This window comes from Eurosta solidaginis, chromosome 4 (assembly GCF_040869045.1).
Source record: "Eurosta solidaginis isolate ZX-2024a chromosome 4, ASM4086904v1, whole genome shotgun sequence".
In the NCBI taxonomy this organism is placed as follows: Eukaryota; Metazoa; Arthropoda; class Insecta; order Diptera; family Tephritidae; genus Eurosta; species Eurosta solidaginis.
Window position 1 is genome coordinate 9,947,008 of NC_090322.1, and position 16,197 is coordinate 9,963,204.

Sequence of the window (16,197 nt, forward strand, 5' to 3'; positions counted from 1 at the left end):
GTGCGATATAGGTATCAAATTAAAGTTATTAATGAGGGTTATAAAAGGGAGTGGTGGTAGTTGTATAGGTGGTCGCCTTTTCGAGATACCGCCATAAAGGTGGACCAGGGGTGACTCCAGACTTTGTTTGTACTATATGGGTATCAAACGAAAGGTGTTAATGAGTATTTTATAAGGGAGTGGGCCTCAGTTCTATATCGCCATAAAGGTGGACCAGGGGTGACTCTAGAATGTGTTTGTACGATATCGGTATCAAATGAAAGGTGTTAGTGAGTCTTTTAAAAAGGGAGTTGGCCTTGGTTCTATAGGTGGACGCCTTTTCGAGATATCGCCATAAAGGTGGACCAGGGGTGACTCTAGAATTTGTTTGTACGATATCGGTATCAAATGAAAGGTGTTAGTGAGTCTTTTAAAAAGGGAGTTGGCCTTGGTTCTATAGGTGGACGCCTTTTCGAGATATCGCCATAAAGGTGGACCAGGGGTGACTCTAGAATGTGTTTGTACGATATATGTATCAAATTAAAGGTATTAATGAGGGTTATAAAAGGGAGTGGTGGTAGTTGTATAGGTGGCCGCCTTTTCGAGATATCGCCATAAAGGTGGACCATGGGTGACTCCAGACTTTGTTTGTACGATATGGGTATCAAATGAAAGGTGTTAATGAGTATTTTATAAGGGAGTGGGCCTTAGTTCTATAGGTGGACGCCTTTTCGAGATATCGCCATAAAGGTGGACCAGGGGTGACTCTAGAATTTGTTTGTACGATATCGGTATCAAATGAAAGGTGTTAGTGAGTCTTTTAAAAAGGGAGTTGGCCTTGGTTCTATAGGTGGACGCCTTTTCGAGATATCGCCATAAAGGTGGACCAGGGGTGACTCTAGAATGTGTTTGTACGATATATGTATCAAATTAAAGGTATTAATGAGGGTTATAAAAGGGAGTGGTGGTAGTTGTATAGGTGGCCGCCTTTTCGAGATATCGCCATAAAGGTGGACCAGGCGTGACTCCAGACTTTCTTTGTACGATATGAGTATCAAATGAAAGATGTTAATGAGTATTTTATAAGAGAGTGGGCCTTAGTTCTATAGGTGGACGCCTTTTCGAGATATCGCCATAAAGGTGGGCCAGGGGTGACTCTAGACTTTGTTTGTACGATATCGGTATCAAATGAAAGGTGTTAATGAATCTTTTAAAAAGGGAGTGGGTCTTGGTTCTATAGGTGGTCGCCTTTTCGAGATATCGCCATAAAGGTGGACCAGGAGTGTGTGTTTGTACGATATGGGTATCTAATTAAAGGTATTAATGAGGGTTTTAAAAGGGAGTGGCGGTAGTTGTATATGTGAAAGCGTTTTCCAGATATCGACCAAAATGTGGACCAGGGTGACCCAAAACATCATCTGTTGGGTACCGCTAATTTATTTATATATATAATACCACGAACAGTATTCCTGCCAAGATTTCAAGGGTTTTTTATTTCGCCCTGCAGAACTTTTTCATTTTCTTCTACTTAATATGGTAGGTTTCGCACCCATTTTACAAAGTTTTTTCTAAGGTTATATTTTGCGTCAATAAACCAATCCAATTACCATGTTTCATCCCTTTTTCGTATTTGATATAGAATTTTGGCATTTTTTTCATTTTTCGTAATTTTCGATATCGAAAAACTGGGCGTGGTCATAGTCGGATTTCGACCATTTTTTATACCAATGCAAAGTGAGTTCAGATAAGTACGTGAACTGAGCTTAGTAAAGATATATCGATTTTTGCTCAAGTTATCGTGTTAACGGCCAAGTAGAAGGACAGACGGTCGACTGTGTATAAAAACTGGGCGCAGCTTAAACCGATTTCGCCCTTTTTCACAGAAAACAGTTATCGTCCTAGAATCTAAGCCCCTACCAAATTTCACACGGATTGGTAAACTTTTGTTCGACTTATGGCATTAAAAGTATCCTAGACAAATTAAATGAAAAAGGGCGGAGCCACGCCCATTTTAAAATTTTCTTTTATTTTTGGATTTTGTTGCACCATATCATTACTGGAGTTGAATGTTGACATAATTTACTTATATACTGTAAAGATATTAAAATTTTTGTTAAAATTTGACTTAAAATTTTTTTTTTTAAGTGGTTGTGACATATATTGGAGTGGCCATGCAAATAAGCGCAGTTTTGGCGTCGGATTCGTGGTGGGAGAGAGACTTTGTCGCCAAGTGCTGGCGTTCACGCCTGTGGACGAGCGTCTCGCCGCTATCCGAATAAAACTAAAATTTTTTAATATATCATTCATCTGCGCCCATGCGCCGACAGAAGAGAAAGACGATGAGGTGAAAGAGACTTTTTATGAACAATTAGAACGCACATACGAGCGCTGCCCCCGTCATGATATAAAAGTCGTGCTTGGCGACTTTAACGCCAGGGTGGGCAAAGAAGGTGTTTTTGGCCCTACAGTCGGAAAGTTCAGCCTACACAATGAAACTTCTCCTAACGGACTGAGGCTGATTGACTTTACCGGTGCTCGAAACATGGTCATATCCAGCACGAGGTTCATGCATAAGAAGATAAATCAAGCTACATGGCTGTCTCCTGATCGAAATACTCGCAATCAGATCGATCACGTTGTGATAGACGGACGGCATGCCTCCAGTGTTTTAGATGTGCGCACGATCCGAGGACCTAACATCGACTCGGACCATTATCTCGTTGCAGCCAAAATACGCACCCGCCTCAACGCGGCTAAAACCAAGGAACAAAAAACACAAGGAAAGCTAGACGTCGAAAAGCTTCAATCACAACAGACTGCCAATGATTTCGCAACTCGACTCTCACACCTGCTCTCTGAGAGCACAACTCATCCTGAAGGAATACAGGAGCAGTGGGAGCATATCTCCAAAGCACTTCGTACTGCTGCCGAGGAAAAAATTGGTTACCGGCGGCCACGAAAAAACAACTGGTATGATGAAGAATGCCGCGTTGCAACTGAAAGAAAAGACGCTGCCTACAGGGCTACGTTAAAAGCGAGCGCGACAAGAGGAGTGTGTGAACGCTATCGTGAGTTGAAAAGGGAAGCGAGACGCCTTTTCAGGAAGAAAAAAGCAGAAGCAGAAAGGCGTGAGTACGAGGAGCTTGAGCTGCTAGCCACCAGGAATAACGCCCGAAAATTCTACCAAAAAATACGGCGACAGACGGAAAGTTTTAAGACCGGGGCAAACTCCTGTAGGAATAAAAACGGCGACCTTGTAACTGATGTCCAGAGAGTGCTTAGATTATGGAGGGAATACTTCTCTGCTCTCCTAAATGGAGGCAGCAATTCACCGCGCAGATATGAAGAACCCGATCCCGCAATCGATGATGATGGAATATATGTGCCCCCGCCAGATTATGACGAAGTTAGAATAGCAATAACCAGATTGAAAAACAACAAGGCCGTGGGCCCTGATGGATTGCCTGCGGAGCTATTCAAGTTCGGCGGCGAGGAGTTGGTAAGGCGCATGCAGCAGCTTCTTAGCAAAATATGGGCGGACGAAAGCATGCCCGACGGTTGGAATCTAAGTGTTCTTTGCCCAGTCCACAAGAAGGGGGATACAGCAAAATGCACCAACTATCGTGGAATCAGCCTTCTTAATATCGCATATAAGTTCCTTTCAAGTGTATTGTGCGAAAGATTGAAGCCCACCGTGAACCGGCTGATTGGACCTTATCAGTGCGGCTTCAGACCTGGTAAATCTACCATCGACCAGATTTTCACAATGCGCCAAATCTTGGAAAAAACCCGTGAAAAGAGAATCGACACACATCACCTCTTCGTCGACTTTAAAGCCGCCTTCGACAGCATGAAAAGGAGCTGCCTATATGCCGCTATGTCTGAATTTGGTTTCCCCGCAAAACTTATACGGCTGTGCAAAATGACGTTGAGCAACACCATCAGCTCAGTCAGAATTGAGAAGGACCTCTCCGAGCCGTTCGAAACTAAACGAGGTTTCAAACAGGGTGACCCCCTATCGTGCGATTTCTTTAATTTGATGCTGGAGAAAATTATACTAGCTGCAAAACTCAACCGCACTGGAATAATATACTATAAAAGCGTGCAATTATTGGCATATGCTGATGACATTGATACATTGGCGCCGGTTGGCGGAGCGAAGGAGCGACTGGCTCGCCTTGTTGGACGGCCATAACCGTTTAGACGGTTAAGCGCCAATTAAGTAAGTAAGTAATACATATAGTAATAGGAGTAAAGTTTCTGCCAAATTTCACCATGATATCTTCAACGACTGCCAAATTACAGCTTGCAAAAATTTTAAATTACCTTCTTTTAAAAGTGGGCGGTGCCACGCCCATTGTCCAAAATTTTACTAATTTTCCATTCTGCGTCATAATTTCAACTCACCTACCAAGTTTCATCACTTTATCCGTCTTTGGTAATGCATTATCGCACTTTTTCTGTTTTTCGAAATTTTTGACATCGAAAAAGTGGGCGTGGTTATAGTCCGATATCATTCATTTTAAACAGCGATCTGAGATGAGTGCTCAGGAACCTACATACCAAATTTCATCAAGATACCTCAAAATTTACTCAAGTTATCGTGTTAACGGACGGACGGACGGACGGACGGACATAGCTCAATCAAATTTTTTTTCGATCCTGATGATTTTGGTATATGGAAGTCTATATCTATCTCGATTCCTTTATACCTGAACAACCAACCGTTATCCAATCAAAGTTAATATAGTCTGTGAGCTCTGCTTAACTGAATATAATTATAGGCTAACGAAAACAGCTACAGCAACGCGGGCCACCAGCTGCCTGCTAGGTTTAAAAGTTTGTATGTCTACGTGCTTAATTTCTTATGTATAGTTATGTTGTTTTAAAATAAGTAATTACGTTGCATGTTAACCTAACTTTTTAGATTTCGAAGTATAGGTGGGATGATTTTAAGAATCTCAAGATTGTGGATATGCTTTGAGGGCTTGGATTTGAAAGCAGGGAATTTGGATTTTGGGTTAGTATATTTGTGCGTTGGGTATGAAACGCTTAGGATGTGCTCGACAGTAATTGGTGTGGTGCTATTGCAGTAGGGACATATTTGAGATAAATTGTTGTCGAATTTGTGCTGGTGTGTTAGTTTGGTGTGACATAATCTGAGGCGAATGAATTTAGTTAGATCTAGTTTGTGCGGGTCATCTTTGTGGGCGAAATTAAGGTATGTTTGGATGCATGGTTGTAAAAAGTTAAAGAATGTATACCATGTGTGCTGAAATCAGAGGATACACTGCGACTTCTTCAGAATCCAAGCAATGTTGATGCCCAAAATTGTTGACTGCTCCCAATATTCTTTTTTTTTTTAATTTTTTTTAATTGACTTTAATCTTAAAGAAAACCGGCTGCTCTTTTTATACTCAGCGTGCTATGCACACAGAGTATATTAACTTTGATTGGATAACGGTTGGTTGTACAGGTATAAAGGAATCGATATAGATATAGACTTCCGTATATCAAAATCATCAGTATCGAAAAAAATTTTACTGAGCCATGTCCGTTCGTCCGTCCGTCCGCCCGTTAGCATGATAACTTGAGTAAATATTGAGACATCTTCACCAAATTTGGCACACTAGCTTATCTGGACCCAGAATAGATTGGTATTGAAAATCAGTGAAATCGGATGATAACCACGCCCACTTTTTATATATATAAAATTTTGGAAAACGCAAAAAACCTGATAATTTAGTAAATAAGACACCTAGAATGTTGAAGTTTGACATGTGGATTGGTATTGAGACTCCTGATAAAAAATTTGAAAAACCTTATTTCGATGTTGCTTTGCCCGGGGTGTGAACCCAGGGCATACGGTGTGGTAGGCGGAGCACGCTACCATGACACCACGGTGGCCGCCAGTGGTAATAAGCTACATCTTTGCAAAAAAGAGCTTTATATCAAAGGCATTTCATTTCCCAAGAGGATTTATAACAATAAATAAGAAAAACTTCAAATATAAAAAAATGGGCGTGGCACCACCCCTTTTATGACTAAGCAATTTTAAATGTTTCGGGACCCATAACTCAAAGAAAAATCAACGGATCGTAATAAAATTGGGAACACATATTTTCCCTATGGCTGGAAATATTTCTAGGAAAAATGGACGGGATCGGTTAAAGACCACGGCAAATTAGATATAAAACAAGTTTAAAAGGCTCGTAGACTAGAACAATAAGCTATAACTTAGCGAAAGATAGTTTTGAATCAATGATATTTCACTTATCAAGTTTTATTGTAAGAGGAAATGGGGAGACATTTTTTTAAAACGGGCGGTGCCACGTGTTATATAGAAAAGTAATTTATCTGAAATGAAATGTTTAATGGAAACTCACGCTGAGTATATAATGTTCGGTTACACCCGAACTTAGACACCTTTACTTGTTTTTAAATATATTTTATAAAAAGCGTAAGTTTTTTTGGGGCTGCATACGGATGCTCGTTAATGAAGCCCTGGGTGAAAAGGAAAAATGTATTATTTTATTAAACAAAGTTGCATTATTTGTGTGAAATTAGTATTTATATTATTATTGGCGGTTTCGATAGGAATATAGAAATTGAGTATAAATACATACATATGTGGCTACAAAAAAAAACAATATTTTTACCATAATCTTTTTCGTTTTAAATGTGAATATTTCAATTTTTTCGCAAGAGGGTGTGAGTTATAATTTTAAGGATATTCGCCTATATAAATGATATTAGGGTCGGGGTCTAGACAATTCTTATACGCAGTGAATCAATAGCCGTTGATATAATTGTGCAACTTGGCGGAAGTTTTGTTCATGGCTTCATATTTAGATCCGAGCAAAACCGGTTTACGACCAAACCCACTTTTTAAATAAAGTAACTCACAGGTTTAATCTTAACAAAATTTGTACACTGGAAGAAATTAGACTACTAAAATAACAAATTAGCTTGTTCGTGAATTAAGAGACATTTAATAAAATTGATCGTATTATGTTAAATTCAACCGAGTTCTTTGTCAAGATAACAAATTTGTTTATTTCCTTCAAAAGAAGAAAAACGGTTGGTCTCGAATTAACAATGTTCTGTAGAAATAAAAGATTCGCAATTATTCTAACTGATTTTTCTGTTAAAAGAACTAATTTCATTGGTCATATCAACACCGAACAACTCTCAATACTATGCGAATCTATTAACTAATTTTAAAGAGAAACTTACGCCTATTGGGCCCCCTTGTTCTTATGACTATCGTGCCGCAGAAATCTCTGTCACATCAACAGCCACTGTTATTCTATTGTTGACGAAAATATGTTATTAGCGTTCCATTGAGTCATCGATCGCGATCAAATCCCATTGGAACGATTCGGATCAGTACTATGAGCGTTGGCAGCACTCAATTAATGTGTACACATAATAGCGTGCCTGTTATTTTCAACCTATTCTTTCCCAAATCGCTCCACAAAATTTTACTTGAAAAATTAAAACAAACTATCTAACTAATAATTAGTATTATTAGTTGTTTAAACCATGTCACGAATGCGATATATTTTCCATATAAAATTTTATGGGTTTTTGCACCCAAAAAAGCTGGAGTACTAATGCTTAACAAGAGCATCGGCAGTTAAAACACGTCCAAAAATGTCGGGTGAGGTACCAAACCAAGCGGTTTGAAATAAATAACTAACGTCTCAAAGCTGATGCTAAACATTTTACTTCTGTCAGCAGCTTTGTGCAAAAAGCAATTGTTATGGTTCTTGTATTTTTCAAATTAAAAATATTTGGTTTTCCTATCATGATTTAAAATGAATATAATGCTATATGTCATGGCCTTAATAATTTGTTCTCAGACGTAAAGTTAAAATTTATGGGTTGTCGAGTGGAAAATATATGTTACATATCGGATGCCCTAGTGCATATGTCTGTAAGTGCTGCTAAGTATGCTGTCAAACATTTTCCACAAAAAAAAAAAAACAAATCAACAGAGCCACCCTGTTGATCGAGATAGATATCAGGATCAAAGCGTTGTTGTTGCATTTACATGTTAAATTTTTATCGGTATCTGTATCACATTTCATTGGAACGCAACGCTTAACTATTTTCATCGGTATTCTTAGGGTGACATTGGTCGGTGAATATTATTTTTGTTGTTCGTTTTCGTCAGGTGAAAATCCTAGGTTCAAGGGCTGGGGAAAGCAACATCAAAATATTTAGAAAAACGTTTTTCTGGATCGCAATTAAGGATCGATATTTTATGGTGTAAACTTGGGGAAGTGATCCATCATTTCCTTTGCCATGACAATTGCGAATCAAAAGAATAATTGGAGAGTATAAGAGACGCTTCTATATATGCATTAAGATATACGCCATATGCGTCGCTAAGATTTTTTATTTCATTTCTCATCAGGCTTGAAAAAAAGGCGGATGGACGTAAGTCCAACCTTCCTTTCGATCATTGGAGCCAGTGGCTTAGAGCTTACGATATACTCGCGCTACGTAAAAAAGTCCTTACGTCTACTGGAGCTCTACAGATCATTATTGACATCCTACCTTTGGAAAGGTAGCCAACTGGAACACTAAAACCATAGGACTCTTCAGCATACTAAATAAATACAGTGTTCTTCCTCCTAGCACAGATTACTGTGCGACCACAACATTTGCAGAAAGCAGTTTTATTCCAGCAGCAATGATGAGATGGCGTCAGTTAGGTGTTTTGCTATTGACGGCAGTATTTCCATAAACAACGTCGATTCTTAGGTAAACGACAGAGTTGGAGGAGAAGAATATACAAGGGACCTGGACCTTCAACTCTTCTTTAGATTACCCTTCCACTTAAATGTCTTCCAGGCCATCATGGGAGCCGCAGTAGGGATAGGGAGATACAATGCCGACAACGAATTCTTTATTTTCAGCGATAGCCGGACGGCTATCAACCCTTGGCTCTTACTTGTTCAATTCCGAAATATCACTTAACTGTCGTCGATCTCTTCAAGAGATGGGCCAACATCACCGCGTACACTTAACATAGATCCCGGAAAACAGGGACTTCAAGAGAAACTGCATTGCAGACGAACACACAAGGTAGTGTACGACCAGGCAGGTTTTGCTCTTACAATATGAAAACCAGTGCCAAAAGAGCACATCTACCGTCAAGCCGACGAAAAATGGTTTCTAACGCCGGTATGTCGGCCTTCAAAGCCAACCTGACCAAAAATGGATCTTAAAAGAACCCGTCACGTTTACACCCTAATTTGGGATAGCTTTCCCAACTTGTAGGAGTACAAAGTGGATACTGCCTTATAGGTAGACAGGCAGAAAGTTTATGAGCGCCTTATGGTCGCGTTGCAGGAGTTGTAAAGAGGGTGAGGAGGAGAGGTGGATCACCTCATCCGCAACTGCCCAGCGCTCAGTAATGCAAGACAGTGCCTTCTGGATAATCTGCGCCAGGTAATGGAGTATGACATCAAGGGCTTGGTTGCCTTAATCAGGTTTAGCTCCTCAAAATGGTTCGAAGAGGAAAGGTAATAGTGTAGTTTAGTGGCTCTACTACGGGCCTAAAGTCACTGCCACATGTGTGTCCTTGCGGCAGCCACTCCAATCTAACGTAACCTAGAAAAACAAATGAAAGCGCGTAACAACAATAACTTTTTCTGATGTGGACAATGCCAAGCTTCTTAAGGACCATCAGTCGATAGCACCTATGGACCTGCAAAGTGAGGTAAATACCTCACTGCTATACATGAAACGTGAAGAAGGGAATCAAGGTATTTGGTTCCACAGTACAATCTGCCTCCACGACATAACGTTAAAAAATCATTGCTGATAAAGCCAAAAATTGTAAAATTTCATTTTTTCCTCAGTAAGCAATTCGAACCCTGATTTACACAGTTGAATTGTGGTATTTATTTGAGAAAGATAATGTGATATGTGTACAACGGCCGTATTTTTATAAATACAGAAAAGAACGCAGAGTCCACTTATTTAATTGGATCTGTTTCCCAACTGATAATATCACCAAAAAATGTTAACTTTTTATAAAGCTTATTTCATATAGCAAAAGGATTATGGCATCAAGACTTAATTCTCCTCGCGTTCAATGTACAGAGATCCAGATACCGATAAAAATTTAACATGCAAATGCAACAAAAAATGTATCCATATGGATCACATTGTTAAATTTCTATCCGTATTTGGATCACGCTTCATTGGAATGCAGCATCTTTGAGGAATATTTGTTTTACGGCGTATTCCTTAGAATACTCCTTATTTTTTGTACTTGTGACATCAGGCATACGGTTTATCTGTAAGATAACGTTATGTGTAAGGGTTAAAGCCCATATAAAACACGGCTCACATAACGAATTAGATAGAAAATAACAACCCTATTATAAGGCTTATGGACCAAATAAAAAAAGGCTTACATAGGGCGTTATTATAAGATATTAATTGCTGCATTGGAGCCTTTTATATAAGGATTATATACAACTAAAACCCAGGCTTATATAAGGCGTTATGATAAGATAATAGCCGCATCACGCTCAGTTCTCACGGGAATGTTCTGGATCATTGGGAGACTTGAGGAGTAGAGGTCGCGACATTTATGCACACATAAGTTGTGATAGGCAGATATCGCTGTTGTGCTTCATTTAACACATATGCTAAAGGCCATGCAGTGAAATCTATTTTTGAAAAACTAGATATTTTAAGGGCAGTGCTGCCAGACAAAAGACAAGAAATTAACAAGCTATCTGGCCCACAAATTGAACCAGTCATCTATGACTGACTCAAATCGAGGGTGCTGCATTTATGTGTAAAATTGTTTATCTGGCTCCGGATCATTACGACGGGGTGATGGCTAATACATTGAGTTCAATAACCTGATTATAAAGTTTATGAACCAGATAGAAGAAGAGATAGTATGCCATATTTTAACTTAATTATAAGTCTTCTTACACATACAAAATCAGGCTTGCATATAACTTATATTAAGACACCATCTGACATTAATTTGTTTAAAAACGTCCTATCTCTGCATTGATTCAAAATGTTTTGGCGTGGGCTGGGATTAGGGTGATATTCCACTCTGAAGTCGATTTGTAACAACACCCTTCAATTAACGCTTCAATATTTTTCTATAAAGCTTAGAACTTTTTTACTATTTGTATAGGTATTTTGGCTGCGGAGATTTCATGCGACACGTCCACCATATTGCATTTGCACAAAGTTGTCCATACACAACATCCGGTGCTCCAGAATTCTCACTACAGGGACCAAAATTTCTATATCCAGCACAAATCATTGCTTTTGTTACAGTCATCTGTGTCCCCTTGAAACGAGCCTCACATTCCCGCTGTGGTAATATAGGCACGACAGTTGGTTTGTAAGTAAAGGCTACATGAACTCCATCCACTCGCATTGTTGTGCCCGGTGTTAATTGAGTTCTTCAAAATTATATTGTTCCTACTCAAGGACCCAGGGTAAAGAGTGTACGACCTTTAATCACACTTATATCTAAATGGATATAATACCCGCTCCACATTGCGAACTTGTGTATCTTTTTCATATAACAGGGTCGCACAAGCCGAAACGGTGATGTCCTTCAAATTAAAAATTTTCAGGCAATGCGCTGCAGTAACCAATACTCCCAATACTGAACAATGTAGGTAGGTAGGTTCGAAATGAAATAAGCTTTAGTTTGAGACTTTTCCGTCGCTTGTTAAGTTTAAATTAAGGCAATAAAACTTTTGTGGGCACTATTTATACATCATTGGGTCGCGTTAATGCAAATAAGCAAAAACTTTACCTTCTAGGTTTAAAGAATTTGACATAACAAAAATACTTCTAAATTTAAGTTCATCCTATATAAAGTAAATCTTATTATTTAAATCGCTCTGCCCATTATATCTATGAAATGTTTGGGTGAAATACCCGTGAAAAATTGTAACCCCTTTATTTTATATTGATGTTTCCGTACAAATTTTGAGTTACAAGCGCTTTATAAACCTATTTTATTTGTTATGAATATGAAGGGAAAAGTACAAAGGGTTTATAAAACTTTTTAAAATGACGTGTCCGTAACAATTTCGTATAATAGGAGCTTAAGCCGCTGTTTATACACAAATATTGCGTTGTTGAAACTCGTTATTTGATGAAGAGGGGGGTAACAAGGAAAGCGGGGGCACCGAGTTCCTTGTGTTCGGCGACTTGCTTTGAGCTGTCTTTCTTCTGGTTTTTGTAAGTTTTTTTTTTTGATTGAGGAACTTTTGGTTGATTTTGAATAGAAATTTTTATAAGTTTACTAGAAGACCCGCAGACGTTGTCCTGCCCTTAATTTGGCCAATCTGCATACATTTTAATAAGCTTTTTCCGTCTGACTCTGCCCCCCCCCCCTCTTCACTTTTCCCTAATCTTTTTATTCACTCCTACCTCCGTCTTTTTCGCTTCATCTATCTCCATCTTCGTCTCACTCTATCTATTTCTCAATCTTCTTCTCCTTCTCTCTTTTCTCTTTTCTCTTCTCTCAATTTCTTCTCATTCTTCTGCATCCCGTATTTCCTGTCCCAGAAGGTGGTATGTATTTTATTTCAGTCCCAGTCCCAGTCCCACCCCGAGTCTCAGTCCCAGTCCTAGTCCTAATCCCAGTCCCAGTCCGTCTCTGGATAATATATTACTCTGCTTTAGCACTCATCAACAGCTTTCATTTGATATCCATATTCTATAAATACATTCTAGGGGTACCCGGGTCCATATTTTGGACTATATCTCGAGAACCTAGTCACCCAGGGGTATGAAAATTACACTCTACTAAATACTAATACTACCATATTCTATAAACACACTCTAGGGGTACCCTATATTTCAAGTTAGATCAAATTACACACGGGGTGCAAAACAAATTCAAAATCGGTTCAGTAGTTTAGGAGTCCATCGGCCTCTATTGTGTGAGACGTGTTTTTTATATATTATGGCGGCCACCGTGGTGTGGTGGTAGCGTGCTCCGCCTACCACACCGTATGCCCTGGGTTCACACCCCTGGAGGAGCACGACGCAAAGCTCGGCCTTAGATCTCTTCGGAGGTTATCGCGCCTTACATTTATTTTTTTATTTTTAAGATTCTACAATGACAGACCTGCTAACACTCCCCACAATGTGGCTAACGCGTTTGCTGATTTTTTTAGTTCTAATTTTGCTAATAATGATGCTAGTCCCTCGTCTGACTTCTCGCCTGGTTCAATGTCAATTTCATCTGAAGATATCTTCAGTGGCATCTCGAAACTGAGCAACTCTACTAAAGCTGACATTGATGGTCTCTCGGCTGCCTTGCTAAAAGGATGCACTTCCCTAGTTGTCCCGTTAGAGATCATGTTCAATTTATCACTTAGCTTTGGTGAGTTTATTGATGCTTGGAAATTCGCCTCGATAACTCCTATTTATAAATCTGGCTGTAAGACTGATGTCTGCAATTACAGGCCAATTTCAAAGCTTTCCACCGTTTCTAAGCTATTTGAGTGCGTTGTCAAGGAAAATATTTATTTTTCAGTGAAGCACTTGATCTGTCCGAGACAGCATGGGTTTGTTTCTGGTCGCTCTACCGTTTCCAATCTTGTGGAGTTCAGTGAATATTGTATCTCTGCCTTTTCATCTGGTCTTCAGGTCGACTGTATTTATACCGACTTTTCCAAAGCTTTTGATAAGGTATCGCATGATGTTCTAATTCACAAACTGTACTGCCTTGGCTTTCATTCAACCTTTTTGCAGTGGCTAAAATCATATCTAAGTAATAGATGGTGTGCCGTCTCTATTGATGGTGTATCATCAGATCCCTTTTTGGCGACATCGGGCGTCCCGCAGGGTAGTATTTTGGGACCATTGCTTTTTATCTTATTCATCAATGACATTAGCTCATGCTTCTCTTACGCTAGATTTTTGTTGTACGCCGATGATCTCAAAGTTTAAAAAAAAAAATAAATAAATGTAAGGCGCGATAACCTCCGAAGAGATCTAAGGCCGAGCTTCTCTTCCAATTTGCGTCGTGCTCCTCTTGATTTTTCCCTACAAATTGGCCGGACGGGACCTACATGTTTTATGCCGACTCCGAACGGCATCTGCAAGGCAGATGAGTTTTCACTGAGAGCTTTTCATGGCAGAAATACAATCGGAGCGCTTGCCAGACACTGCCGAGGGGCGACCCCGCTTAGAAAAATTTTCTTCTAATTGAAAAATCTTATTTCTAAAATTTTGATGTTGCTTTGCCCGGGAGTTGAACCCAGGGCATACGGTGTGATAGGCGGAGCACGCTACCATCACACCACGGTGGCCGCCGCAAACGATATGATTAATCTTCAAGCTGATATTGATAAACTTTACTCATGGTGCATTAGATCTCATCTTTCATTAAATATAAATAAATGCTTCCACGTAACCTACTCAAAATCTCGCTCAAATCTCAACAGTTCGTTTAGTATCGCTAACAGTACGTTGCAGACTGTTGAAAAAATCAAAGATCTTGGGGTTGTATTTGATACAAAATTTATGTTGGTGAACCATATTGATTGCATCGTTGCCAAGGCCTATGCTATGCTAGGTTTCATTCGGCGTAATAGTTCGGAGTTTTCTGACCCGTATACTTTAAAAGTACTCTACTCCTCATTCGTGCGTTCTCATCTTGAGTATGCTACCATCATTTGGAGACCTTTCCAACAATTCTCAATCAACAGGCCTGAGCGAGTTCAAAAAGTTTTTCTTAGGTATGCTTTACGGTCATTAAGGTTTACATACCCTCTTCCTCCATATACTGCTCGTTTACTTCTTTTGAATCTTAAATCCCTGGAAGCCAGGAGATCTATTCTCTCCTTGACTTTCTTGTTTGGCATTATCCACGGAGATGTAGACTGCGCTGATCTTCTTGTGGAAATTAATTTTAATGTTCCAAGGAGGGATCTTCGTAATGTTTGCCCGTTTTATGGTATCAATATTAGAACCAATTATGGAAGGAATGCGCCAATTGCACGTGCCCTGAACGAATTCAATAAGATTTCATCTTCTATTGAGCTTGATTTTTCTATGTGTAGGGACGCTTTTATAAATATTTTAAAGTCAGCTATTTAATTGTTTTTAAATTGTTTGTTATAAGAACTTATTATTTATTGTAAACTATATATTTACATGTATATTTTGTTATCTTTGTGTTAATATTTTTTGTATCTACCATTATTGGCAGTCTGTAAGACCTGTATCTTCATAGACTGAATAAATAAATAAATAAATAAATAAATAAATAAATAAATAAATAAATATTTCTTATACATATTTCCCAATAATTTTTCAAATTTTCAATGAATAAATGTTTAGAAAGAATTGATATAAAATGTTAAATTGTAAATTTTATATACTATATTTTATTATTTATTAATATTAAGTATTGATTTTTAAAAATTGAAAATTAAATTATTTTATTTTATAAAAAATAAATAAAAAATTTTAAAATTATTGATTATTTTTATTTAATATTTTATTATGAAATTGATTTTTATTAAAAATTTTAAATTATTGATTATTTTTAATTTTATTTAATAATTAATTAGGGGTTAATTATTAATCATTTATTAAAAATTTTAAATTATTAATTATTTTTTAAAATTATTTGTTTAAATATTTATTAATAATTAAATTTTTACAATTTTAAAATTCTTTTTATTATTGATTATTTTTGATAATTTTATTTTATTTTATTGAATATTAATTAATAATTAATTAGGGGTTAGTTATTAATTATTTATTTTATTAAAAATTTTAAAATTATTATTTTCATAATATTTTCATTTTTATTACAAAATGAATTTATGAAAAAATTTTTAGGGAGGTTAATTACTATATTTAAATATTTATTTAAAAATAATTTATTAATAAAAGTATAATTTTAATTATTAAATATAATTATCTATTAATATTAAATAATAAAATTAAAAATTTAAATTAAATTATTTTATTTTATTAAAAGAAAATAATTCTAGATTTTAAAATTATTGATTATTTTTATTAAAAATTTTATAATTATTGATTATTTTTAATTTTATTTAATAATTAATTAGGGGTTAATTATTAATTATTTATTAAAAATTTTAAATTGTTAATTATTTTTTAAAATTATTTGTTTAAATATTTATTAATAATTAAATTTTTATAATATTAAAAATTCTATAT

General features: G+C 37.3%; 1 protein-coding gene across 1 annotated transcript in view; it reads left to right on the plus strand.

Annotated features, from left to right (window-relative positions):
* Window positions 1–16,197, plus strand: part of LOC137248986 (serine-rich adhesin for platelets) — a 594,115-nt gene that overhangs the window by 180,922 nt on the left and 396,996 nt on the right. The window lies entirely within an intron of this gene.